Genomic DNA, 27,934 nt, shown 5'->3' with positions numbered 1-27,934 from the left:
TAACACTTTCCCTGTTTTTGTTTCAGGTTTCCTTCATTTGAAGTTCTTTGTTTTTCAGTTGGTAGTTGGGTTTGCAAAATCCTTTTGAAGCTCTTCTAGCTCTGGCAGTAAATGTATTGGTCTTGTCCGCTGACTCCTTAAAATCTAGGATCAATTTTCAAAAGATAGAAGAAACATTTTTTTTAAATGTTGCAAGTACTTTAGCATTATATGTCAAAGGCTGCAATACAATTATTATTACTTTAGCAGCTCGTAATTCAGTTATAGTCATAGAGTCAAACCGCTTGGAAACAGGCCCTTTGGTCTAACCAGTCCATGCTGACCATAATCCCAAACTAAACTAGTTCCATCTGCCTGATCCTGGCCCATAATCCTCCAAACCTTTCCTATTCATGTACTTAGCCAAAAGTCTTTTAAATGTTGTAATTGTACCCACATCCACCATTTCCTCAGGAAGTTCATTCCACATGTGGATTGGGTAACAATTCAATAGGATGCCACCTCATGGAGCAGCGAGCGTTAGGTTTTTATCCTTGCGGATTATTGGGCACAAAACATTTGTACCTTGTAAGCTTTTGTAAGGCTCAATCAACATTCCCACTGATATGCATATCTCAAGCTGAAACTTTTGAATTTCCTTGATGTTTTAAGCTATATAAAAAACTGAAAGCTCTCTGGTTGAGCCAATATTTGAAATTTAAAAGACGCTGTGCACAAGACATTGTTCAATACTGACTTGATCAAAGAAAATCCTATCTCTTACATGACTCTGAGACTAATCCAATTATTTAAGTGTCAGGAGAGTCTCATAGCTCTGCTTTTTTTATGCTGGCTAGACGTGTCGAATGCTGGAATATAGTAATCTGCATGTTCAATGTCCACATTGAAAAGATGTAATATTCTGGAATTATTAAAGTCTATCCATTTAATTCAAATTATTTAATTATCTATCAATTAAATATAGTACAAGTTGCATATTTTCTGCCACACCTTCATTTCGAGTGATTCCTTTCAGTAAATACTTCACATGCCTGAGCACTAGTCATAGTCAATCAGGATGGAAACAGACCTTAAAGCTCTCCTGCATTCCATGGAAATGTGTCAAATTTTAAGCTGTTACGTTCAAATTTTCTGATTCACATTCCTGATGAAGGGCTTATGCCTGAAACGTCGACTCTCCTGTTCCTCGGATGCTGTCTGATCTACTGTGCTTTTCCAGTGCCACACTTTTTGACTCTCGTTCAAATTTTATACATGTCAGGAGGGTCAAATCAAGATTCTGATCACAATGCAATATAAAGCATCAAGCAAACGGGGCCAATGTATTTTAGTCTGGAAACACAAGATAGGGGACCGCTCACAAAACCCACTTCCTAGTGGTTCCAACTCAGCTGTGTTTCTGTACACATTAGTCACCTATACACTACCAGGATGCATGGATGTGGGCAAACAGTAAAATCTCAGTGAACTTCAGTTAGAATGACAGCTCAGTTTAAACACGTTGCATGGTAGGTCAGCACAAGACTATGGCAAGCTATCTTATTTTCAAACATTAGTTTTCACAACATATTAGCTTTATTCCCAAAGGGGGTAAATAAAACAAACTATTGCCACACATTTGCATACTAGTGTTGAAAAGACCAGTTTTATTTACAAGTATATAATGTATGAAACAGGATCCGTTTTCAATGCAAACAATTGCAACCTGAAGTTTTGAGCCAGCTCACGGTCTCATCAGTGCTCTAAATAGCTCTTTCCAAGATAACCGTGGTATCAATTACTTGTCTTGATTGAAAAAAGTGATAAGGTTAACTGACTTCTAAATCCAAACCTGATATCCATTAAACTATAATTTGCATTGCAGAGGTGTGTTCTTTTCTTTCTAGAAGCTTTGACCATATGCCATTAACAGTTAGTCTCTGGAATGCTTGCAAAAGTCCTTAGACCAATCATTCCTTTTAAAACTGATGTAGTTTAGACAAGCATATGACCACCTCCGAGCATTTCTAATTTTCTCGATTCTGCAGTCCTGTAAATTATCCTCTAAATCAAGACTTAGCTGCCCAGACTTTCAGTCACCAGTCTACTCTCTACTGCACTTCAAATGGTCCAGTCAATCCTTTCTGACATCATTTCCATTCATCTCCTAAAAGATTGTACTACTTCCTACTCTATTTTTCAGATGCTGAAAAGTTATCGAGGTAGTCTCAAGAGATGGTGCAGGCTAATTCGATAAGTGCAGGCTACAGCCCTTAAAGTACTTTCAGTTTTAAAGCTAAGCAAACCCATGAAAAGGACTCTATTACTTGTATATTAGTCACGTTTCAAGAAGCATTGGACTGAGTTGTTATCTAAACCCACAATGATGCAAGTTGCTGTTATTTAACAAGCAAAATTACATTTAATGCCTTTAGTGAAGCTAAGGTTGAAATTTCAGCCTAACAATATGAATTGATTCCATTCATTTTTTGAGAAAGAACTCCTGTAATTACTTAATATAAGTGTCAACCTAAGTTGAAAGTATATTTGAGTACACACAACTCGCAGATTTGAGAACAATCTATATAAATTCACTGAACAGTAGACTTGAATAGTACTTGAGCTCTTTTACTAGGTACAGCCAGTCAGTATTTCCTTGCTTTCAGTAATAATAAATAGACCTGTTCAGTATCTCTGCTAACCCAGATTATTTTACTCCATCTTTTTGTTTTCTTTAAAAACAAATCAATGGACAATACATTGCATGTAGTATACCACTTTTAACTATAGAGAAACATAGAGAGTGCCTAATGGAAGTGATTAGACAAAACAAGGCACCAAAGAGTAGAGACCGCATTATTGTCACATGGTCAGAGGTGTTAGTATTCTGAAACTATGGAAATTTCTCCTGTAATGGAAAATTTATTGTTCTTAACCCTGTACCACACCCTGTCCCTCAAGCACTTCGAAAGAGCTCTTCAAGAGTTTCCAGCTCTTGCAAGCTGGCATTCATGAGTTCTAACAGTGCAGCTACCTGAACTTGTGTTTACAGCTGATGAGCACAAATACAGTCATATGAACCAGACAATCAAAATGTAGCATAGGTCTGAATCAAATATGAGTGTGTTTTTTTCACTAATGGGTAAAACCAGATTGCCCTTAGCAGGCTTGAAGACATTTTAAGATGCTCCTCAAATCCTATCCCAATAATCAAGCTTTTGGTCAACTGCATAATATGTCCTTATCACAATATTTAAATCCAAGTTAGTGCTCACAATTTTAATTATTTTCCATGGTTTCTGCATTACCAGCAGATTTGTCCTTCAGTCATCTGTTTTGCTCTTGTCAATCAGGATCAGTTGACACTGGAAAGTTGACTCATCAACTGCTCAGCCTATAACAAGCTCTCCTCACTCAACACACATTTGTCACCACTTAACAACCAGGACTGACAGAACGTAAGAACGCTGGTGCTTCTTCAACACCGACCACTGCAAGTGACTGCCGAAGCTGAGCATGCTGGCAGCCTACAATGTGTTCAAATTAGTATCAGGAGAAACACTTCTGCTTGTCTATTGGGGTCCAGTAGGTTATGGTGCAACTGGAGAAATTTCAAGTTATCCTTATATTAGCTTATCTTGGGAGCAGGAGCAGATCAATGGATGGGACTGCTATGAAGCAGAACAGGGATAGAAAAGCAGTACATTCAAAATTTAGAACATCAATTACAGGGGATTTGAAGGATGCTTAATTATTCAATTGATTTTAGGTTCCACTTAAATATGGAATGGGATATCTACATTTTTAAGGAAACATTCTTATGTAAAGCATGTGTCATTGGAATCAATACCTCACCTACATAATTATTGTACAGTGGCTCTTGTATTTATAGGCTGCAGTCCAGCAATTCACCAACATTGTAGCATATTCTTCCCCTGTATTCTCCAATACTGAGGACTCTAAACAGCAGGCTGTGGGACCACATCTCCATTTTAGTTTCCCTCTAAGACACACACATTTTGAGTTGACAAATAAGATGAATTGGTAAGAAGCTTAGGACTCCATACATAATACAGTAGCACTGCAGAAACACCACTACCACAAAAACTGCAATCACAAGTTATAGTAGGTAGCAAGGGCAACAAATGTAGCCTTTCCAACATTAGTGACATCAGTCAAGAATTCTATTGCAATTCAAAATTGCACACAGCATTTCTGAGTTTGTTTGTGCTTATAATTTTGGAAAGAACCAATACCAACAAATTGGAACTGGAGTTATAAGCATATTAATAGATACTAAAAACAAATCATTGACTTGCTATTATCAGAATTTTCAAATGTCTTCAGTTCAACACTGGCACCCTTAATTTCCCTTCTGTGGTTCCCTAATAGAAAAGTTGAAACTTTATTGCTGGAACAGCACAGCAGGTCAGGCAGCATCCAGGGAACAGGAGATTCGACGTTTCGGGCACAGGCCCTTCTTCAGGAATCCATTCCTGAAGAAGGGCCTGTGCCCGAAACGTCGAATCTCCTGTTCCCTGGATGCTGCCTGACCTGCTGTGCTGTTCCAGCAATAAAGTTTCAACTTTGATCTCCAGCATCTGCAGACCTCACTTTCTCCATTAGGGAACCACAACCAATGCATTGTGCTGATTTCTACTTTGATTAATATCTGTTATTATAAAATGAGTAAATTTGACAGTGGGACAGGGACACACTCATCTTTTTATTTCTGAGACCATACCATGTCCAAGTTTTGGTGCGAGTTGAGAGGCCATATCCGAGTCAAGATGCCATTCAGCCTGCAGTGTTACGTGCAGTGAAAATTGCGTTGCTGTTGAATGTATTTCAAGTATTATTGAAAGTTGACAAGTATTACTTTTGATCAATATGAATTCAATGCATCGGATAGCGGGAGGTCATTTTTGCAATATTTAGCAAACTTATCTCTCATTCACAGGCAATTAATGGTACCAATTGCATAAACTGACTATGGTTTGCCAAACCTTTTGCAACATTCAGTCCATTCCTTGATATGGCAAAAGTCAATGAGACAATAGTCAAGTATGCTGTGATATGGACTTATTTCTCTTTATATTTTGGTAATCGGAACTTTAAATTTGTGTTAGGTGGGGAGGTAGAAAGTACTGAAATGTTGTGATAATCCTAAGATCAAAGCAGACGTTTAGGCAATTCAGTGCACGCATTTCAGAGAACTTTAATTGATAGGTTCTGCAGAAGAGATTGCATCATTCTTTTTCGAAAAGAGTATGCTATGGATACGCTATAAATTTCTGCTTGGAAATTTCATTGGTAGAATAGCACCAAGAATGAAACAGTTTGTGACATAATATTGGGGAATTCCATTCCATTTCTACAGAACGAACAAAAGTCACAGGACAAGTTAATTAACATTATGGACCTGTATTAGGTAATGCAGAAAAAGTCTGAATCACCACTTAGATGATTTGAAATATAGGTGTTGGAACAGATCGTTTAGAATTTGATTAATTCTCTCCCTGAAACTTGCACTGTTTTTCATAAATGCTGGCTGTTAGTGTGTGTTTAATTTTTGTATGCTTAATAAATCTTAGATTAGATTAAATGAGATTAGATTACTTACAATGTGGAAACAGGCCCTTCTGCCCAACAAGTCCACACCGACACGCCAGAGTGCAACCCACCCAGACCCATTCCCCTACGTTTACCCCTGCCCCTAACACTACAGGCAATTTAACATGGCCAATTCACCTAACTTGCACATTTTTGGACTGTGGGAGGAAACCGGAGCGCCCAGAGGAAACCCACACAGACACTGGGAGAATGTGCAAACTCCACACAGTCAGTTGCCTGAGGTGGGTATTGAACCCGGGTTTCTGGCGCTGTGAGGCAGCAGTGCTAACCACTGTGCCACCCACCATGACCTTCGACATTTAATATGATGAAACCTTTTAGTTTGAGAAATTAATTACCCCTCTTCTGAAACTAAGTTTCCCGAACCATCAGCTGCCTTGCAGTTTCTTGTCTTGATGCCAATGTTGATCCCTCAATTTCAAATCCTTTCAAAGCCTTGCTCTTTCCCATCTGTGTAGCTCACATCTAGCCCTAAAACTGAATTTTTGGTAACCTATCCCACTTTTTCTCTCTGTGGCTCTGTGAAAAATGTCAATTTTTAAAAGTAATGCTGACGCTGACAGGCACTTTGTTAAAGATCAAGATGATGATGTGGTCAGCCCCAGATTTTAACATGCGCATCATCCATTTGACACTTGAAACTGGAGGCTCAAACATACTACAGAAAGAATCAGAGACCCTTCTGTCACCGCACATGTCAGTATTTCATCATCATTCCTCATTCTGAAACAAAAAGAGAAAATGCTGGAGAAACATTATGCCTGAGGAAGGACCAGACCCCCGAAAGCTCACGTTTTCAAATAAATCTGTCAAGCTAGTTGTTTGATTTTTTGACCTTGTGGGGACAGAGACAGAGTCAATGCCCCGAGTCCAGTATGAATGTTCTTCAGAAGTTTTGAAGAATCATACTTTACTCAAACATTAATTCTGTTTCCTTCTCCACAGATGCTGCAGAATTTCTCCAGCAATTTTTGTGCTTGTTCCAGATTTCCAGCATCCATGGTATTCCGATTTTATTTCAAGTTCTTCATTCTGTTGGCCAATCAACAGAACAGCTATTTTTAAACGTTTGTGCGATTTTATTGGATGAGACATCTGCCTTACCAGTTCTGGCAGCCGAAAAACCAAATCAACTGATTACACCAAAGGACAACCTACATTCAAATATTTTTTAGAAAGCCAGATTGTTTCATCTATACTTTTGCAGATAAAATTGGGGCAGATGTTTTGTCTTTTTACCCCCCCAAATTTTCATCTTGCAATTTCGCTGCATTTTGTATTTGTTATAAGGAGACTGAATCAACTCTACGCAAACATTCTTGGTAGGAAGAAGTTGCAATAATTCCACAAGCAAACATTTTTACAATCTTCATCACACTGCAAAACTGAAAATTAATTTCTAACCTAAACTGATTCAGTACTCAGATGGAGCAAAGTACAAAGCGTGCCAACTAACATTGTTGGGAATCCATGGCTGATGTGCAGTTCTCTATGAAAACAATTGTCTACCATTGCCTCTTTTATTTGGGTGGAGCAGGTATTATGGCATAGATTTCACCAAAATACCCTTTAAGGTGCATGTGTGTACAACCAGGCAGTGCTCAAGAAGGTACCTTGAAGGCCACTCTTTTTAAGATACTAAACAGGCATGCTTGTGCAAAATATTTTAAAGATACATGAATGATGTTTAATATTTTTAACATCTTATTTGGCATTTTCTATTGGTTTATATTGTAAATCAGTTATTCATGACAATAAGCACAAGGTGGGTCTATAAGAGTAATCCTCAACAAGTCACTTCTTGGGATTGTAGCCCGTAACCAAACGTAACTCAGCACTTTTGGCTTTACCATAAAACAAGTTAAATTGATAAAATTAAAACAGCTGGTGCTAAATACTTTGAGTCACTTGACATATCCATCTTGCATGCAGCATACTAAAAGGGAAACCGGTAGATGTATATTTGAGTTTCCAAAATCTGTATTCAGTAAGCTGCATAAAAGGTTAGCACACAAGATGAGAATTCATGGGGTTGTGGATGCTGTTCAGCATGGCTGGAGAATTGACTAACAAATAGGAAACAGGCAGATGTGTTTTTTCAGGGTGGCAAACTGCAACTAATGGCAAGTTGCAGGGATTGGTGCTAGGGCCATAAATATTAATTTTACTAATTGGTATTAATGACTTGGCTGAAGGGCCTGAATGTGTTGCAGATGATGTGAAAAGGGGTAGGAGAGCAAGTTGTGAAGAGGATATGATGGAATTTGCAAAGTTAGTGGGCAAAAATGTAGCAAATGGGAGTATAAAATGTTGGAAAAGTGATGTTGTCTACTTTGGTAAGAAGAATAGAAAAGTGGATTATTATTTAAATGAGAGATTCAGACTGCTGCAGGGCAGAAGGATGTGGATGTCCTTGGACATGAATTACTAAAAAGCTGAATACAGGTGCAGCAAGAAATTAATAGGACAAATAGAATGTTAACCTTTATTGCAAGGAGTATGAAAGTAAGGAAGACTTGCTGCTATGGTGCATGGAGTTGGTGTCCTTACTTAAGATAGATGTACTGGCTTTGGAAGCAGTTCACAGAATGGTCAATAGGTTGATTCCTGGGATGAGGGATATTTACTATGAGGAAAAGTTGAACTGGTTGGGCATGTACTCATTGGAGTTTAAAAGAATAAGAGCTGATCTCATTGAAACACCAAAGATTCTCAGGGGTTCCATAATAACATAGGGTCTAAGAGAAATTTCCTCTTGTCAGGGAGTGGAAAATTATGTGGTACAAATTAAAAAAAAAAGTATCCCATTTAAGGTGGAGATGAGGAAGAATTTCAAATCTGGGTTGTTAGTATTTGGAATTTTCTTCCAAGAGAGTAGTGTCCATCGAATATATTCAAAGCCAAGTTATATAAACTGTTCATCAACAAGGGAGTTAAGGATTATGAGGGATGGGGAGGAAAGTAAAGGCCTCAGTCAGATCAACCAGGATCTTATTTTATAGCACAGCAGACTCAATGGGCCAAATGGACTACATCTGCTCCTACTATATATACAATTTTCAATAAAATTGGTCAGCCTGAAATGAGAAAAAAAATGAGGAACCTGTGCATTTCATACTATTTATGCTGTGCTTTAAAGTCCAATCTTCTAAACCTGAAGTACTAGGAACCAAGTGAAATGAAGTAGATTAGCAAATCCACAGCAGCCCCTCCACTCCTTACATGTGTGATGAATACAAAGTGTCGTTGTATGGAGAGGTTTGTTTCCAGTCTGATGCATTAAATTTGGGCAGGCTGGACAGGAGAGAAATCTCTATGGTAAGAATCTAGAACTTAATGCACAAATATTGTATATACTTGTGTGACCTTGTTCTGCTGGCTCATATATTTTGAAACTTACAAAGTGGGAGCATAAATGTTGCTTTCTGTTGTTTCTGAAGAATAGTGCAGAAATCATATCTTTCTAACACATTCATGTCTAGAATTCAAAGCATTGAGTAATTCTGGTCCCACTGTATTGTTCTATTGTCTGGAAACTGGTCTGAACCTGGGAGGGAAAACATAAATTCTCCAATCCTTTCTGGTGGAAGATTCTTGCTGTGTTCTTTATAACTCAATTTGTTGGGTCAGTGCTTTAAAATGATGCAAGTAATTGCGTTTTGCTGAAGTCTGATGTTTGTGCAGTATCTGGGGCACTGGTTAGATTGGAAAAATGCTTTGACTCCCATCTCCTGCTTGAACTGTGCTGCTACCCTGGGGTGTTAAATAAGCTCAAGAAATCCAGGAATTGAAGTAATCCAACCTGTAGAACAGGTTTCACTTGTACGTTCCAAAGCAGTACAAAACAGTGCAAAAGTTGATTTCATGGTAAAAATCAACCCAAGATTTTTGGCTGAGAGGTTTGCAATTTTTTATATAGCTCATGTTAAAACAAAATGGGCCTGAGTTTTTTACAGATTGAAAATTTCAGCGCCACAGTTGATTCTTGAAGATATTTAGGATGCTAAAATCACAAAAATTGTCACCGTGCAGCTGAGTGTTAAGAGAGGGAGTGAAAATTAATCAAAGTGTATTTAAAACCTGAAAAACCATGCTGGAATCTTTTTGTGCAATGAATAAAGAATTAAAGAATTGAAAGTAAACCTACGACTTTGTACATTTTAGTTGACATAGCACGGTCTCATTGGATTTTGCTCAACATTTTGTGGTCTTTGTTACATGTGGTGTGGGCACAAATCAAGCATGCATGTTAACAGCTCCAAATATTAATTGTGTTAATGCAGGCCCTTTAAAATTTTGCTAAACATTTGGTCAATATTTAATTGAGTATGTGCAGAAATTATATATCAGTACCTGCTTTCAATCATGTTGCTTAGAATTTCACAGCTAGGCTAAAAGACCATTTGGTCCAACAGATCTACACCAGTGTTTAGGTTTATTAGTAACTGACTTCTCCTTACCACCTCTTCTGCAAGGATTATCTTCCCTATGTCTGTTCTGTTAAAGCTATTGATAATTGTATGGGAATCTCTATCAGTTTGTCTTTCAGTTTTCTAAAGAGTCTAATCAGCTTTAAATGGTATTTGTATCCACTCGTGAATTGACATTATCAATATCGAAGCAAAAAAAAAGTATAAATTATTTGAAGGAAAAGCCTTCACTTCAAGAAATGTGGATCTATCTAATGAACGAGATGGAGAATTAAGTTGCAGACCTTCTGGCCTGTTGCAGTACCGAATTAAATATTTTCAATTACTTACCTATGCTAGACTTGAGAGATTCTAAAGGAAGGGTTGTTTGCAATAGTTTAACTGTCCTGTTGGAAGAACAGGAATTCAGTTCACATGTGGCAGAATGAGAGCTCTTCACCACTGCGTCAGTCATATCAACCATGGCTCCTTCACAGTGCCTGTAGTCAGATGGATTCTCATTTTATCAAACAAACTATTGAACTAACGCTTTCAATATGCGTGACAGAGTGGACTGTTTTACAATGAGACATTTCACTGACCTCGGAACTTCATTGCTAATCAGAAACCTCTATTAGCAGAACTTACATTTAACTGCTGAATAAGACTTTACACTGGTGCCTTGAAGGATTTGATTCCAAATGACTGCATGCCTAGCCTTGTGGAAAAACTTGCAGTGCAACTCAGCAGAGCTTGTATTTATCTTTGATATATGCTTTTCAACCTCATGTTATAATCTATCCAACAAACATCTGAATTCCCTCCTTTTATTGACTGGAATTCGGCATGTTCATTCCCTTGTTAAGTCTTTAATCAATGGATGACATGCAAAGCTGGTCATCTGCCAGCTCTTACAATATTTCTTTTAGCCTTGAAGCGTGCTAAAGAATGAAAAACTATCTGTGTTCTCCCTTTTAAAAATTGTTAAGCAGCATTTGATATACTGTGGCGTTGGAAAAAGCACAGCAGGTCAAGCAGGATCTGAGGAGCAAGAAAGTCGATGTTTCAGGCATAACTACTGTGGACTGTGCCTTGCTCAGCTTGAAGATGGGATAATCTTTTGCTTTTCTTCACTTTCATTGAGAGCAAAGGCCACAGTTCTACTTCAGGTATTTCATCAGAACTTGCAGATTCAAACTGATCCTTTTCTTTCATGCACAGTAGAGGTGAATTGGGAAAAGGTCAAATGGCAATGTCTTGAGAACAGCTTAAAAGAGCTCAAAACGACTCTACATGTGGAATTAATTTTTTTGTCTTCAAAAAACTCTTGCATTATTCATAGATTTGTAATGTTCAAAAGCAATCCATTCAAACATCGTTAATAATTTGGGAAATGAGTTTTTAATGAGTATCCATTTGTTTCAGTGTTTGGTTTTGGAGGTGGAAATGTTGCAAGATGGTGGTGCTGGCATGGTAGGTAGTGTTTGGGCTCATTGGAGCCCTTCTACTCCAGGCCAGCGGCGTTCTTTTCTCCAAGTACTTTTTGTCATCGTTTGTTTACTTCATCTTTGAAGCTGGAGTGGTGTTGGTGGGGTGGTGGCTGCAGCATTGGCAGTGTCGATCGGGACCCGTGCCGGTGGTGCCCAGAGCCTGGACGTTTAGTGACAGTGGTGCCAGGAGCAGAAACTCCTGGCGGAGGTAAGTCTGGAGCTTGGACTCTCGGCAGCGATAGGCCCTGGACCTGAACTGTTGGCGGTGGTTCCTGGAGTGGGGACTCTGAGCAGCAGTAGACCTGGAGCCTGGACTCTTGGCAGTGTCAGGTGGTAGCAGAGCCAGGGTCTCCTGGGCATCAGTGTCATTGTTGCTTTTCCTGGAGTGGGAATTCTTGAGGACAAGAGCAATTATCAGAGACCTGCCCTGGAGCCTTGCTTGAGACCCAATGTGAACAGAAAATGAAGTCTTGTTGAAGTAATTTATTTTTTATTATTTTTGTAGCACAAAATGGCGCTGGATTGTGGCGACAAAACACTTTTCACAATCTTCAAGATATGTGACATTAAAATATCATTCATAAAAATCATCCATTCGTTCATTTTCCGTCTGAGAAGTTGGCACATTAAAGCCTGTCATAATGAATTCTTCTATCTCAAGGTTAATGTATAATATTCACACACATTGATGAAAGGAGAATATTAAATGGGAATACTATAGACAAATCTAATTTCAATCTGAAGATATATCTTTTATATAAAGACCGTCTCAAAGGAATATTCAGCATGTTTTATGAACTGAACTTTGTAGTCCAGCTGTGCAAGATGGTACTGTTAGTTGTCCCAAAACAAGATATTTCAGACACCATTGCTTTCAGGGTGTGCAGAGTATATTGAATGTGTAAATAAAGTGCTAGGGTGGCTCAGTGGTTAGCAGTACTGCATCACAGCACCAGGAACCCAGGTTCGATTCCAGCCTCGGTTGATTGTGTGGAGTTTGCACATTCTCCCGAGGTTTGCGTGGGTTTCTTCCCATAGTCCAAAGACATGCAGGTTAGGTGGATTGGCCATGGGAAATGCACGGTTTCAGGGATGGGGTTGGGGTGGTGGTGGGGTGCAAGGTTTGGATGGGATGCTGTTTGGAGGATTGGTGTGGACTCCACACCATAGGGATTCTATTCAGTGGATTTGATTTCTGATTTGTTGGAAGTCCTTCAATGTAGTGATAAATAACCATAATAGCAAGCCAGCAATTCTGTGCAAACGTGCATTCACTATGATTGTGGCCTTATTAAGATATATAGGGAAACCATGGAAAATAGCGATTAGCTTATGGGAAGAAAAGTCCTATCTAATTGCCTGTATAGCATTAATTCAGAGTTACTCGCAACGGGTAGTGTTTGTGCAAGTGCAGTGAGGTGCTCAGCTATTTGAGGGCGTAGTTTGAAGGCTAAGTGTTGATTGGAATTCATTGGTGAGGTCTTGTGCCTGTGCGATCATGTAAACAGGGCCAAGATTTAAAATTTCACCCAAAAGAGTGCATCCCTGGCAGTGCTGTGCTTATCTGGCACCACACTGAAACAAAAGCCTAAATTCTAGCACTATATGGGTAACCCACAGCCCTCTGCATACTATTCTACTCCTGTTACTGAGCCAAGGCTGATAGTATTGATGTAGTCAATGATGAATCAACACTGATTCAGTAAATTAGAAATTAAGGTTACTTTACTCTTTTGAGATGTGATTTGGGAGATGATGCTGTATGTTTGTGTGGTGATGAAAGGTGAAGATACATTTGGACATTTAGTTTGAACTCTTGCATTCATGTGATGAGATGGTGTTCCGTCTTTAACTTTGTCTGATCAGAGTCCAAATCCATCTTATGGTAACAAAATGAATGTCTATGTGCTGTTACGTTTGTGTATGGAATGAGAAGTTCCAACTCATTTTCTGGGCTTGACACTACAGCAAAAGAATGTCCAAAGTTTGGAACTGAGTGTTCTCTTCGAGAGAGCCACGAGGATTGAAGGTATGGACATGGCCCATCGTAGGTTGAGTTGAGGTGTTCTCTTGGGAAAGATTACAAAGTCCTTTTTTCCATTGGTATTACAGACAAGCACAGTATGCATCTTGACTCATGCCAACTTCAGTTTCCTCATAAACTTGTGCTTGCTGACTAACTTGCTCCCTGCCTCAAACTCTGGACTTTAAAACTTTTATCCTGCTTTTCAAATATCTCCACAGCCTCACTCCTTCCTATGTCTGTAACTCCCATGACACGCTGAAAACTCCGTACACCTGCCAGTTTTTATTATTAGGCCATTGTTGAGATACTAAGCTTTGGAATGGTCTCCCTAAGCTTGCCTTAGTTTCTGCTCTTCTTTCCACATTCTCCTCTCTCTGACATTATATAAACCTGCATCCTTTTGTCCTCTTTAAAATCTGCTTCTGTGGCTCAATGTCAAATCATTGTACGCTTATGAAATGCGTAAGGATGTTTCACTGCTTTGAGAATGTTATTTAAATGCAAATTGATGCTATCTTGTTAACTATCCTGTTCTTGTGTTGGCAATGCTAGTCTGAATGGAACTGCTGCAGCAATCCATTTGCCTGATCACAATGATAGTCAAGCAGGAGAGCCGTAAATACAGCTCTATCACAAATTTGTCCTTTACATTTTAGGGCAATGCCTAACGAATGAGTGAACAGGCTTTGCCATTCCAAATTACTTTATTGTCAGAATTAAATTGTGAAACATTGATAGCTGTGTTGTCCAGCCTGTTATGCATTAGGACAAGTCCAAATGCAAGTGGGTCAGTTCAACCAAGTAGTAAGTGCTTTCTAAGATGCGATTGTTGTTTTGTTTTAGGCTTGTAAGTTGATGGACTTAATGTCAGAGAGAAAAGAAGTGCCCTTTGAATCCAGCAGATCCTTGCCTACATCCCCTAGTCTGTCCTGTAACGAACGACTTGTAATTTCACACAGCCACTGGACTTCTCAAAGCTCTGTACAGCCAGTGAAGTACTTTTAAAGTGTAGTTATTGTGAAGTAAGAAATATTGGGCCCGTTTGTGCAAACTAAGCCCCCATAAACTGTGATCTGATAATGACCAGATCCTCTGCTTTTCTGATTCCAGTTGCTGGATAAATATTGGGCAGGGCACTTGGGAGAATTCCCCAGCTCCCAATAGTATTATCAGATCTTTTACATCCACCCAAGCAAGCAGATGAGAGCTAGGTTTAAAGTCTTAGCCAAAAGACAACTCCTTCAGCAGTGGATCGGTCTGTCAGTGTTGGATTGTCAGCTTGGATTTTTACACTTAAACCCTGGAGTAGGACTGGAACCCAGCAACTTGTGACTCAGCCAATAGTGTTGCAAACTGAGCCATGGGCAACACGAGGAAAGCAATTGAATGATAAAATATCTGCACTGGAGAATGTATTACAGAAGCCTGATATTAATTCTGAAGGCTTTGGTGCAGTTGGCCTCATAGAAAACCTTTAACAACCAGAAGAAGTCACATTGATCAGCTAAGGGATCTTTAAGGGTGAATGTACTCAGTGATGTAATTCCAAGTTGGTTTTTAAATCCATAGACATTTGACTTTGTCCATCCTTGCTATGGTAATGAACCATTCAGAAATTTGTTTCTTCTATCTATATTTAAATGGTTTCTAAACACTGTTTGGAAGAAGGCCACACAGTTATTGAGTGCAGAATGCTCTGCAGATCTTGGTTGATACGATTGTACTGCACTCCTAATTTCCTATTGAAGCAAGTGGATGTCTGCCCAGTTCAAAGGGGAGTGAAGTTAATTCATGGCATTTTAACCGATTGAATTGTACAAAGCAATGAAGTATGTCTGGCGCCTATCTATAATGATCCAGGAAAGTTCAGAGGAGAGTTTGGATGACCAAAGATAGCTTGGGATGTTGGGTTCTTGTTTGGTTAGATTAGATTAGATTACTTACAGTGTGTAAACAGGCCCTTCGGCCCAACAAGTCCACACCAACCCTCCGAAGAACAACCCACCCAGACCCATTCCCCTACATTTACACCTTCACCTAACACTATGGACAATTTAGCACGGCCAATTCACCTAACCCGCACAGCTTTGGATTGTGGGAGGAAACCGGAGCACCCGGAGGAAACCCACACAGACACGGGGAGAATGTGCCTGAGGCGGGAATTGAACCCGGGTCTCTGACGCTGCGAGGCAGCAGTGCTAACCACTGTGCCACCGTGCTGCTAAGTATTTTTTTGGGAATTATAGTGAGTCTCCAATCAAAGTGGAAACTGTAACATAATGTTTAGGCTTGTCAAAGTACTGCTCCATCCACATTTTCTTTTTGTTCCCAGTATAGATACCATAATGTGAAGTGAGCAATTCACATTAAACGGCAGCCAGTCATGTTCTTTCTCTCCTTTCTGTGCCTTACACAGAATCAATTGTGTATTCTCTCTAGTTTCTTTTTAACATTGCATTTTTGACATTAGTTTTGTATTGAAATGAATTCATTTAGCTTTATTGTCATATACTCAAATGAGTACATTGAAAACTTTATAAGTTGCCACTTACAGTGCCATCTTAGGTACCTATGTACAATCCTTAGTTACAGAAGGGAAAAAAAGTTAGATTATAGCTATACACAGTATTACCATAGCTCAGAAATACACGAAGCAAAGTTAAAAAGACAAACATCACAATCTCTCTCCAAAGGCGCTCTGCAGCGAACCAGTGCAGTAGGCTTCCACGTGGTCTAGTCGCCGGCGTCAAATTTTGCATTTGAACTGTAAACTGGGAGCAGCTTTTGTCTCCATTCTGGGTGTGAATTTCTTTGTGCTTTTTTTTGTCCTTTAGGATGTGACTCAAAACCAAAAGTTTTAATACAGAATGCTGACTATAATGTGAATAAGCAGGACTGGCACCAGTTTAACAATCCCCATTAGTGCTTTAATTGCCAAGTTCTGAATCCGTAATACCGGCACAATGGTTTTCCAATTTATCTGGGATACAGATGACAGCCAGCAGGCCCCTTACACTCATTCCCTAAAGGCTAAAAATACAGAGAACTGCAATTGTCGAAAGTGTATTTTGCTTAATATAACAAGATAGCATGGTTTTCTGATGATGCATAGATGTCAGTGTAGGTCAGCAAATATTCAGTTAATGGACTTTTGGAATGCTTAATCAATTTTGATGTATTTGCTGTTTCTCATCAATACCCCATATTCTCTGATATTTCTCCCAGGTCTGGCAATGTCGACATTTTAAAATTCTCATCCTTTCTCTGCTCTTTGTGGGGATTCATGAATCCCTCGTGTTATTCTTTGCACCATTGGTGGCTGTGCCTTCAGCTGCCTTGTCACAAAGCTCTGCAATTCTCTCCTAATCCTCGAGGTCTCTCAACTGTCTCATGCATCAAACTTTTTATTATCATTTCTCATATGTGGCTTCATGTTACTTATTAACTGAAAGTGCTCCTCTGAAGCATGTTGGGATATTTTGCCATGTCAAATTTGTTACAGTTGTTCTCTGTCATCACTGTACATATACTAAGATGCCAAACTCTCAAACAGTAGTGCGGCAACACCAGGAAGACAGCTATGTTGCAACAGAGAGCTGTAACAAGTGATCTTTTTTGTTGTTGTGATAAATGAACAGTCATGCTTAAGTAGTCATACGGCTCCTTCTGGTAGCCTTCCAGGATCAGCTAGTCTATAATGCTGATCTGCTGAAATGGCCCAAATTCTAATTCCATGTGACCTTGGAGCTTTTTAAATTTGAAAACCACTGTATTAGAGGTCTCTGAGAAAGGAGCATGCACTAAGAGCTGGAGATCCCTGGCTGCATTATTCATACCATCTGAGTTCATTATTTGATGAAACTGAAAGCCTTTTTGTTATAACTTGCTAAACTTCTTGAATACCATCACTGTGTGAACTTGTGATCTCAGCCATTTATAAGCAATATTATGTGATTTTAAAAAAAAAATGGTTTGTTATTGTATGTCCCAAATTTGCTTCAGGTAGTAGTTGCTACGCTGACAAAATCACTGTAATTTGCATCTTCCTATTGGGGATTATGGACTCTAGGAGAAAGTGAGGTCTGCAGATGCTGGAGATCAGAGCTAAAAATGTGTTGCTGGAACAGCGCAGCAGGTCAGGCAGCATGTACAGCGTATCATCCGCCGTCATTTCCGCCACCTCCAAACGGACCCCACCACCAAGGATATATTTCTCTCCCCTCCCCTATCAGCGTTCCGTAAAGACCACTCCCTCCGTGACTCCCTCGTCAGATCCACACCCCCCCCCATCAACTCAACCTCCACTCCAGGCACCTTTCCCCTGCAACCGCAGGAGGTGCAAGACTTGCGCCCACACCTCCCCCCTCACTTCCCTCCAAGGCCCCAAAGGAAACTTCCATATCCGCTACAAATTCAACTGCACCTCCACCACATCATCTATTGCATCCGCTGCACCCGATGTGGCCTCCTCTATATTGGGGAGACAGGCCGTCTACTTGCGGAGCGTTTCAGAGAACACCTCTGGGACACCCGGACCAACCAACCCAACCACCCCGTGGCTCAACATTTCAACTCCCCCTCCCACTCCACCAAGGATATGCAGGTCTTTGGACTCCTCCATCGCCAGACCACAACAATACGACGGTTGGAGGAAGAACGCCTCATCTTCCGCCTAGGAACCCTCTAACCACAAGGGATGAACTCTGATTTCACCAGTTTCCTCATTTCCCCTCCCCCCACTTTGTCTCAGTCGAACTCCGCACCGCCTTCCTAACCTGCAATCTTCTTCCTGACCTCTCCGCCCCCCCACTCCACTCTGACCTATCACCCTCACCTTGACCTCTTTCCACCTATCGCATTTTCAACACCCCTCCCCCAAGTCCCTCCTCCCTACCTTTTATCTTAGCCTGCTGGAAACACTTTCCTCATTCCTGAAGAAGGGCTTATGCCCGAAACGTCGATTCTCCAGTTCCCTGGATGCTGCCTGACCTGCTGCGCTGTTCCAGCAACACATTTTCAGCGATTATGGACTCTAGTTAATCTATAGCGGATTTTGGATTTCAGGTAAATTGTAATTTAGGTGAATGTTCATGATTCAAGGACAGCCACTGCATGTTGATGAATAGGTGGAGAAGGAAATATTCAGGAATATCCAGTTTTCAGCATCAACCGGGTGATGAGTGAATCCTTAGAAGAGTATAAAGGCAATAGGAGTATACTTAAAGAGGAAAATCAGAAGGGCAAAAAGGGCACATGAGATAGCTTTGGCAAATAGACTTAGGGAGAATTCAAATGGTTTTTACAAATACATTAAGGACCAAAGGGTAACAAGGGAGAGAATAGGGCCCCTCAAAGATTAGCAAGGTGGCCTTTGTGTGGAGCTGCAGAAAATTAGGGAGGTACTAAATGAGTATTTTGCATCAGTATTTACTGTGAAAAAGGATATGGAAGAAATAGAATGTAAGGAAACAGATGGTGACACCTTGCAAAATGTCCATGTTACAGAGGAGGAAGTGCTGGATGTCTTGAAATGGTTAAAGGTGGATAACTCCCCAGGACCTGATCAGGTGTACCCTAGAACCCTGTGGGAAGCTAGAGAAGTGATTGCTGGGCCTCTTGCTGAGATATTTGTATCATGGGTGAGGTGCCGGAAGACTGGAGGTTGGATAACATAGTGCCACTGTTTAAGAAGCGTGGTAACGACAAGCCAGGGAACTATAGACCAGTGAGCCTGACATCGGTGGTGGGCAACGTGTTGGAGGGAATCCTGAGGGACAGGACGTGTGTGTATTTGGAAAGGCAAGAACTAATTAGGGATAGTCAACATGGCTTTGTGCTTGGGAAATCATGTCTCACAAACTTGATTTGAGTTTTTTGAGGAAGTAACAAAGCGGATTGATGAGGGCAGAGCGGTAGATGTGATCTATATGGACTTCAGTAAGGCATACGACAAGGTTCCCCATGGGAGACTGGTTAGCAAGGTTAGATCTCACGGAATACAGGGTGAACTAGCCATTTGGATACAGGACTGGCTCAAAGGTAGAAGACAGAGGGTGGTAGTGGAGGGTTGTTTGTCAGACTGGAGGCCTGCGACCAGTGGCGTGCCACAAGGATCGGTGCTGGGTCCTCTACTTTTTGTTATTTATATAAATGATTTGGATGCGAGCATAAGAGGTATGGTTACTAAATTTGCAGATGACACACCAAAATTGGAGGTGTAGTGGATAGCGAAGAGGGTTACCTCAGATTACAACAGGATCTTAATCAGATGGGCCAATGGGCTGAGAAGTGGCAGATGGAATTTAATGTAGATAAATGTGAGGTGCTGCATTTTGGGAAAGCAAATTTTAGCAGGACTTATGCACTTAATAGTAAGGTCCTAGGGAGTGTTGCTGAACAAAGAGACCTTGGAGTGCAGGTTCATAGCTCCTTGAAAGGTAAATAGGATAGTGAAGAAGGTATTTGGTATGCTTTCCTTTATTGGTCAGAGTATTGAGTACAGGAGTTGGATGTCATGTTGCGGCTGTACAGGATATTGGTTAGGCCACTTTTGGAATATTGCATGCAGTTTTGGTTTCCTTCCTGTCGGAAAGATGTTGTGAAATTTGAAAGGGTTCATAAAAGATTTACAAGGATGTTGCCCGGGATGGAGGAATTGAGCAATATGGGAGAGGCTGAACAGGCTGGGGCTGCTTTCCCTGGAGCATCAGAGGCCGAGGGGTGACTTTGAGGTTTAGAAAATTATGAGGGGTATTGATAGGGTAAATAGACCCCAGGTAAATTTTCCCTGGGGTGGGGGTGTCCTGAACTAGAGGGCATAGGTTTAGGGTGAGAGGGGAAAGATACAAAAGAGACCTAAGGGGCAATGTTTTCAAGCAGAGGGTGGTAAATGTATGGAATGAGCTGCCAGAGGAAGTGGTAGAGGCTGATGCAATTGCAACATTTAAGAGGCATTTGGATGGGTATATGAATAGGATGGGTTTGGAGGGATATGGGCTGGGTGCTGGCAGGTGGGACTAGATTGGGTTGGGATATCTGGTTGGCATGGACGGGTTGGACCGAAGGGTCTGTTTCCATGCTGTCCATCTCTATGTCACTGTGTGGGAATGGCTGTAATACTGATGTGCAGCAACCAAAAGTAAATCTAATTAAAACAGAAAATGCTGGATGGATTCAGCACAAGAAACATTTGTGGGGAGAGAGATGTGAGTTCACATCAATGATATAATCTGAACTCCCCATCGATATTGTAGCCCTGATGAATGGTCGTGGAATTGAAACTTTAATTGTTCCTATTTCTCTCTCCTCCACCCCCCCCAACCCCACCCCATGATTCTGCATTGTTTTCTGTTTCTCTTTGCTGAATTTCTATTGTGTACAAGAAGCCCAACATGTCTGTTCTGGCTTTCCAAATGAGCAGTTTACTTCGCACCTCTCTTTTCCCCTCTCTCCTCACCATAACTCTGCTGCACACTATTCCATTTCAGATAAGTCTAATTTCCTTTGAATGCTTCACTTGAATCTGCCTGCTCTGCGTTCTCAGGTAATGCATCCCAGCTTCTGATCACTTGCTGTTTGAAAACCTTTTTCATCACATCACATTTACCAGTACTTTAAATCCGTTGTAATCTTTTTTAGTTCAGTATTTTTAATTGTGGACTGAAATGAGAAAAAGGACTGTTTTTCAATTCGAGGATTGTGGAAAATAAGCCCATTTTAAAAAGCAATTTACTGACATTGTAAGTGATGTTTAAATTGCAACATGTTCGAACAGTGTAGTTAAAGGTTAATAACCGTCAACAAGTAGCTGGTTGTAGGTGGTGACCAGTTATCGATGACAAAGGCCAACAAGTGTATGATAGGCTCCTAGGAAGTTGAACAGCTTGTGGGTGTGCATGGTATGAATGGGTACCTTTGTACCCCCAGAAGGAGAAGTGGTATATTTCTCTGTCTGCAGTAAAAGAAATGTAGTTCTGGCATAATGTGCATTTTGGCAGCGCAGCCTGGCTATAACATGGTGGAAGAATTAGGAAATGGCATTTTGGAGGATGCTTACCTTCATTGGCAATAGTGTGATTTCAGCAGGGATCGATTTGTGCGCTTCATTCTGCACATGTGCCGATGTTCTTGCCGTTCTGCACGTGCACTGGTCCCCCCCATGTGTGCGATGGTGGTGTCTGTCTTAGTGACGTTCGGCGTGTGTGCCGGTGTCAGCTGCGGGCAGAGCAGCTTTCTGTGAGAGGTACTATTTTTTTAAAAAAGATTTTTAAAGTGTCAAATTTACTTTTGTTTTGTTAATAAATATGATTTCTGCCTTCATTTGAGATGTGCTATATTTTGTGTTAGACTTTTGGGTGATTTTTGAGCAAATGTGAGTTTTTTTGGTGATGTGCCCCAACCCCACCTTTCCCATAGGCCCCATTGTATTTCTTAAGTGATTTTCTATTAAGCGAGATTTTGCTGGAATGCAACTTTGGTGTTATAGGAGAACCACCTGTACCTAAAGTCTGAAGACAGCCATTTTAATTCTCCTCACTAGTTGCTGTGTCTTTTAATCAGTAACTCCGTGCAAGCAATTGAAAGGTACCTGGGGATGGGAGATAGGAGAACAGCAAGTTCTGGCCAGCAAAAGATCATGCCAATGACTCCTGTGGATGGTGCCATTGAACTGTCTTCCCAGTTTTTCCCTCCACCCATTATATCAATTTTTTTTTGCCTGTCTGTCCATAGCTGTTTATCTGGCATTTGAACCTGTTTATTTGTAATAAATCTTGTTAAGTACAGAAACCTGGTCTGTGCTTTGTCAAGCTGGGGCTAAAAGACAAGTAAATTGGGAAATTTTGTGTGCTATATTAAAATATTTAAGTTTTGTAACAACACTGGCAATAGCAGGGCTTGATTTCCAGTGTGCACCTCTCCAGTTAGGTGTGGCACTATGGCCTCTCATTTGCCATTGTCATTCATGGTAAAATACGTTTTTTATTCATTCATTGGATGCGGGCATCACCAGCTGGGCCAGCATTTATTGCCCCTCCCTAATTGTCCAGAGGCCAGTTAGAGCCAATCACATTGCTGTGGGTCTGGAGTCACTTCCATGTAAGGATGGCAGTTTCCTTGCGTAAGGGACATTAGTGAACCAACAATTAGCAATAGATCCACAGTCATCATTAGACTCTTAATTCCAGAATTTTAATCACATTCAAATTTCGCACTCTGCCATGGTGGGATTTGAACCTGGTTCCCCAGAACTTTATCTGGGTGTCTAGATTAACAGTCCACTGGTAATACCAATAGGCCATCACCTCCCCTTGATACATTAATAGTATTCCAAAAATAGTAAATCAAAGGGCAGAAGTTGCTGAGGAAATAAATACAATATCTGTTATTGGTGAAAAAATGCTGCAAAACTGAAGAAAATAGAAAAGGTCCCCTAAGAAAACTAAGGGAGCTAAAAGCCCATATTTCCTGGAACTGATGGTTTGCATCTGAGGTTGTTAAAGGAAGTAGCGAAACAGATGGTCAATGCACAATGCACTGGTAGTAATCCTCCAAGAATCCTTACATTCTGGGAAGGTCCCAGAGGATTGGAACAAAAAGCGAGGCTGACACAAAACAGGTAACTTTAGGCCTGTTAGCTTTATGTCTGTTATTGGGAAAATGTTAGCGTCTATTATGAAAGGATGGAATAGCAAAACATTTGGAAATACAAAAACTAATCAAGCAGAGTCAGCAAGGCTTTGTAAAGGGGAAATCATGTCTGACAAATGTATTAGAATTCTTTAAAGAGTTGCAAGCAGGATAGATAAACAGGAGCAGTGGATGTAATATATTTGGATTTCTGAAAGATATTCGACACGGTATCATGCACAAACCTACTTAAGGTAAGAGACCACGGTGTTGAGAATAGTACGTTAGTATGGATAGAGGATTAGCTAAAATGTATAAGATGGGGTTGGAATAAGGGGGGCATTTTCAGGATGGCACTTATCTTTGATCCCCGTGGCATTCTACTATTAATCAGTGCTGGGTCTGGATGATAGAAGTGAATGTACTATGGCCAAGTTTGCAGAAAACAGAAACACATGGGAAGGCAAATAGTGAGGACAACAGAGTCTCAATATAGACAGGTGAGTGGTTGAGTGAAAACTTGGTAGATGGAGTATAATGCAGGAAAATGAGACATTAAGAAGGTAGAATAGAGGACCTGTCTATTTTTTATAGAGTCATAAAGATGTACAGCATAGAAACGGACTGTTCGGGCCAACTCAATTTAAATGGAGAAGAAATGCAAATGGCTGCAACAGAAGGATTTGGGAGTTCTTGTATATAAACACAGTCCAGCAGGTAATAGCGATAATGTTAGTCTTTATTTGAAAAAGATTTGAGTACAAAAATAATACAAGCCACTCGTCAAAGCCCAACTGGAATACTGTGATTACTTCTGGCTCCCTTACCTAAGGAAAGATGCACTGGTATTGGAGGCAGTCCAGAGACTCTTCATGTGGTTGATCCCAGGCATGGAGAATTTTTTTTTGTGAGGAGAATTTCAGTAGATTCGGCCTGTACACATTGGAGATCAGAAGAATGAAATTCTTCGGGGTCTTGACAGGGTAGATGCTGTGAGAATGTTCCCCTGGATGGAGAATATAGAACCAGTGGGCATAATCTCAAAATATGGGATTGCCCATTTAAAACAGATGAGGATTGTTTTCTGGGGATAGTAAATCTGTGAAATTCTTTATTGCAGAGAGTTGTCATGGCTGGGTCATTAAGTAAAGCCAAGGCTTTTTAATCAGTCATGGAATCAAGATTATGGGAAAAAGGCATGAAAGTGGAGTTGAGGATTATCAGATTAGCAAACTCGATGGGCAGAATGATCTAGTTGTGCTCAGATCTTTGATCCTTCTGCCAGTGGGAACAGTTTCTCCATATCTAATTTATCCATGATTTTAAATATCTCAATCAAATCTCCCTTCAGTCATCTTTTTGAAGAAAGGGTTTTAATTCACCAACCTGTCTTCAGAGCTGAAGTTCCTGATTGCTAGAATCATTTGTGAATTTTTTCTGCACCCTCCCCAATGGTTTCACTGGAGGCAGTTATCAATTTGAGGCAATCTACAAGTTCGGCATCTCTTCCTTGCTAATTTTATCATAGATTCCCTACGGTGTGGAAACAGGTTATTTGGCTCTTTGAATTCACACCAACCCCTCTGAAGAGCATCTCACCTAGATCTACTCCCCTATCCTATTCCTGTAACCTCTCATTTCCCACAGCTAATCCACCTAGCCTACACATCCCTGGACACTATGGACAATTTAGCATGGCCAATCCACTTAACCTGAATTTAGAGAGGACCCAGAGTCAACCGATGTAGGCACAGAGAACTTGCAAACTCCACCTAGACAGTCGCCTGAGGCTGGAATTGAACACAGGTCACTGGCACATGGGGCAGCACTGCTAACCATTGAGCCACTGTGCTGCCCTAATTCTAGAAGTTAAAATGTTGATGTTAGGTTCTAGTTGGGCTGTTTATAATATTTGATCCTGTTTTTCTTATGTCACTACTTCATTCATCATTCAGGTCAATAATATTCCCTCTAACGCTTGGTCGTTGTGCGTGAACTGTTTCTCACAGTCCGTGCGTCCTTTATGATTGTTGTATATGTGCACAATAAATGATGCCCATTTAACTGACTTCATTGTCTATCAAAAATGGCTGAACACAAGGTTATGGTTCCTGACAAAATCCTAGATGTTGTGCTAAAGACTTTGCACCAGAACTAGTTCGGCTTCTAACCATATTATTCCAGTTCAGCTGAAACACCAGCATCTACTTGAGATATGCCTGGTCCATCGAAAGAAGGGTAATCAAATCTGACTGATAATCGCCCTGTCAATCTATTCTCAATCATCAGCAAAGTTTTTGAAGCTGTTATCGATGCTGCTGTCAGTTGCTATTTAGCGAGCAGTCAACTACCTATCAGACCCCTGTGGTGTTGATTACTGAAATGCTGAGTTATAGAACATTACATAGAACATTACAGCGCAATACAGGCCCTTTGGCCCTCGATGCTGCGCTGACCTGTCATACCAATCTGAAGCCCATCTAACCTACACTATTCCATGTACTTCCATATGCTTGTCCAATGACGACTTAAATGTACTTAAAGTTGGCGAATCTATTACCATTGCAGGCAAAACATTCTATACCCTTACTACTCTGAGTAAAGAAACTACCTCTGACATCTGTCCTATATCTATCACCCCTCAATTTAAAGCTATGCCCCCTCGTGCTCACCGACACCATACTTGGAAAAAGGCTCTCCCTGTCCACCCTATCTAACCCTCCGATTATCTTAAATGTCTCTATTAAGTTACCTCTCAACCTCCTTCTTCTCCAACGAAAACAGTCTCAAGTCCCTAGCCTTTCCTTTAAGATCTTCCCTCCATACCAGGCAACATCCTAGTAAATCTCCTCTGCGCCCTTTCCAAAGCTTCCACATTCTCCTTATAATGCGGTAACCAGAACTTTACACACTACTCCAAGCGCGGCCCCATCAGAGTTTTGTCCAGCTGTAGCATAACCTCATGGTTCTCGAACTCGATCCCTCTATTACTAAAAGCTAAAACACTATATGTCGTCTTAACCCTGTCAACCTGGGTGGCAACTTTCAAGGATCTGTGTACCTGGACACCGAGATCTCTCTGCTCATCTGCACTACCAAGAATCTTACCATTAGCCCAGTACTTTGCATTCCAGTTACTCCGACCAAAGTGAATCACCTCTTACTTGTCTGCATTAAGTTCCATTTGCCACTCTCAGCCCAGCTCTGCAACTTATCTATGTCTCTCTGTAACCTACATCATCCTTCGTCACTATCCACAACTCCACCGACCTTCATGTCATCTGCAAATTTACTAACCCACCCTTCTATGCCCTCATCCAGGTCGTTTATAAAAATGACGATCAGCAGTGGACCCAACACCGGCCCTTGCGGTACACCACTGGTAACTGGACTCCAGGATGAACATTTCTCATCAACCACCACCCTCTGTCTTCTTTCAACAAGCCAATTACTGATCCAAATTTCTATATCTCCCACAATCCCATCCCTCCGCGTTTTGTACAATAGCCTATTGTGGGGAACCTTATCGAACGCCTTGCTGAAATCCATATACACCACATCAACCGGTTAACTCTCATCTACGTGTTTGGTCACCTTCTCAAAGAACTCAATAAGGTTTGTGAGGCACGACCTACCCTTCACAAAACCGTGCTGACTATCCCTAATCAAATTATTTTCTAGATGATTATAAATCCTATATCTAATAACCTTTTCTAACACTTTACCAACAACTGTAGTAAGGCTCACTGCTCGAAAATTACCAGGGTTGTCTCTACTCCCCTTCTTGAACAGAGCAACCTACTTGCGGAATGTTTCAGAGAACATCTCTGGGACACCCGGACGGACCAACCAACCCAACCACCCGTAGCCCAACACTTCAACTCCCCCTCCCACTCCACCAAGGATATGCAGGTCCTTGGACTCCTCCATCGCCAGACCATGGCAACACGACGGCTGGAGGAAGAGCGCCTCATCTTCTGCTGGGAACCCTCCAACCACAAGGGATGAACTCAGATTTCTCCAGTTTCCTCATTTCCCCTCCCCCCACCTTGTCTCAGTCAAATCCCTCGAACTCAGCTCCGCCTTCCTAACCTGCAATCTTCTTCCTGACCTCTCCGCCCCCACTCCACTCCGGCCTATCACCCTCACCTTGACCTTCCAACACCCCTCCCCCAAGTCCCCCCTCCCTACCTTTTATCTTAGCCTGCTGGACAAACTTTCCTCATTCCTGAAGAAGGGCTTATGCCCGAAACGTCGATTCTCCAGCTCCTTGGATGCTGCCTGACCTGCTGCACTTTTCCAGCAACACATTTTCAGATATGAACCTTCAAGTCAATATGATCCTTCAATTCTGGGATAAATCTTATCTGATATTACTATCAGCTGGGATCATAACGCCATTGACCAAAACCTAACCAACTGAGGCAGTCTTTTTTTTTGTGTGGCCACAACAGCTGGTCAGAAGTTGTGAATTCAGAACCTCCTGACTTCCCAAAACCTTTATCCCCCATCTATAGGCTCAAGTCAGGAAGAGATTGGAATACTCCCCACATTCTTCAGTGAGGAACTTCCACCTACGCTGAAAGATCACCATTCTAGGCTGCGGCAGCTAACTTGATTGACGTACCCACTGTCTTAGAAATGCAGTGCCAACACCACGAGCATGCAGTTCAGCAATGGGTACCATATACCAAACTCACCATGCCAACTTACTGAGCCTCCTTTAAAACTACCTTTTACTTGGAATACTGCATCCAGTTCTGGTCGCC

At 41.0% G+C, this 27,934-nt stretch overlaps 1 protein-coding gene across 8 annotated transcripts in view; it reads left to right on the top strand.

Annotated features, from left to right (window-relative positions):
• The window catches only part of LOC122542603 (casein kinase I-like), a 229,237-nt gene that overhangs the window by 101,377 nt on the left and 99,926 nt on the right, over window positions 1–27,934 (top strand). The gene's annotated exons all lie outside the window — the stretch shown is intronic.

Source organism: Chiloscyllium plagiosum, unplaced genomic scaffold (assembly GCF_037043375.1).
Source record: "Chiloscyllium plagiosum isolate Xiang-an unplaced genomic scaffold, Cpla_swu_hap1 HiC_scaffold_42, whole genome shotgun sequence".
Taxonomy (NCBI): domain Eukaryota; kingdom Metazoa; phylum Chordata; class Chondrichthyes; order Orectolobiformes; family Hemiscylliidae; genus Chiloscyllium; species Chiloscyllium plagiosum.
Note: the sequence above shows the minus strand (reverse complement) of the source record. Positions and strands in the feature narration are given on the sequence as shown.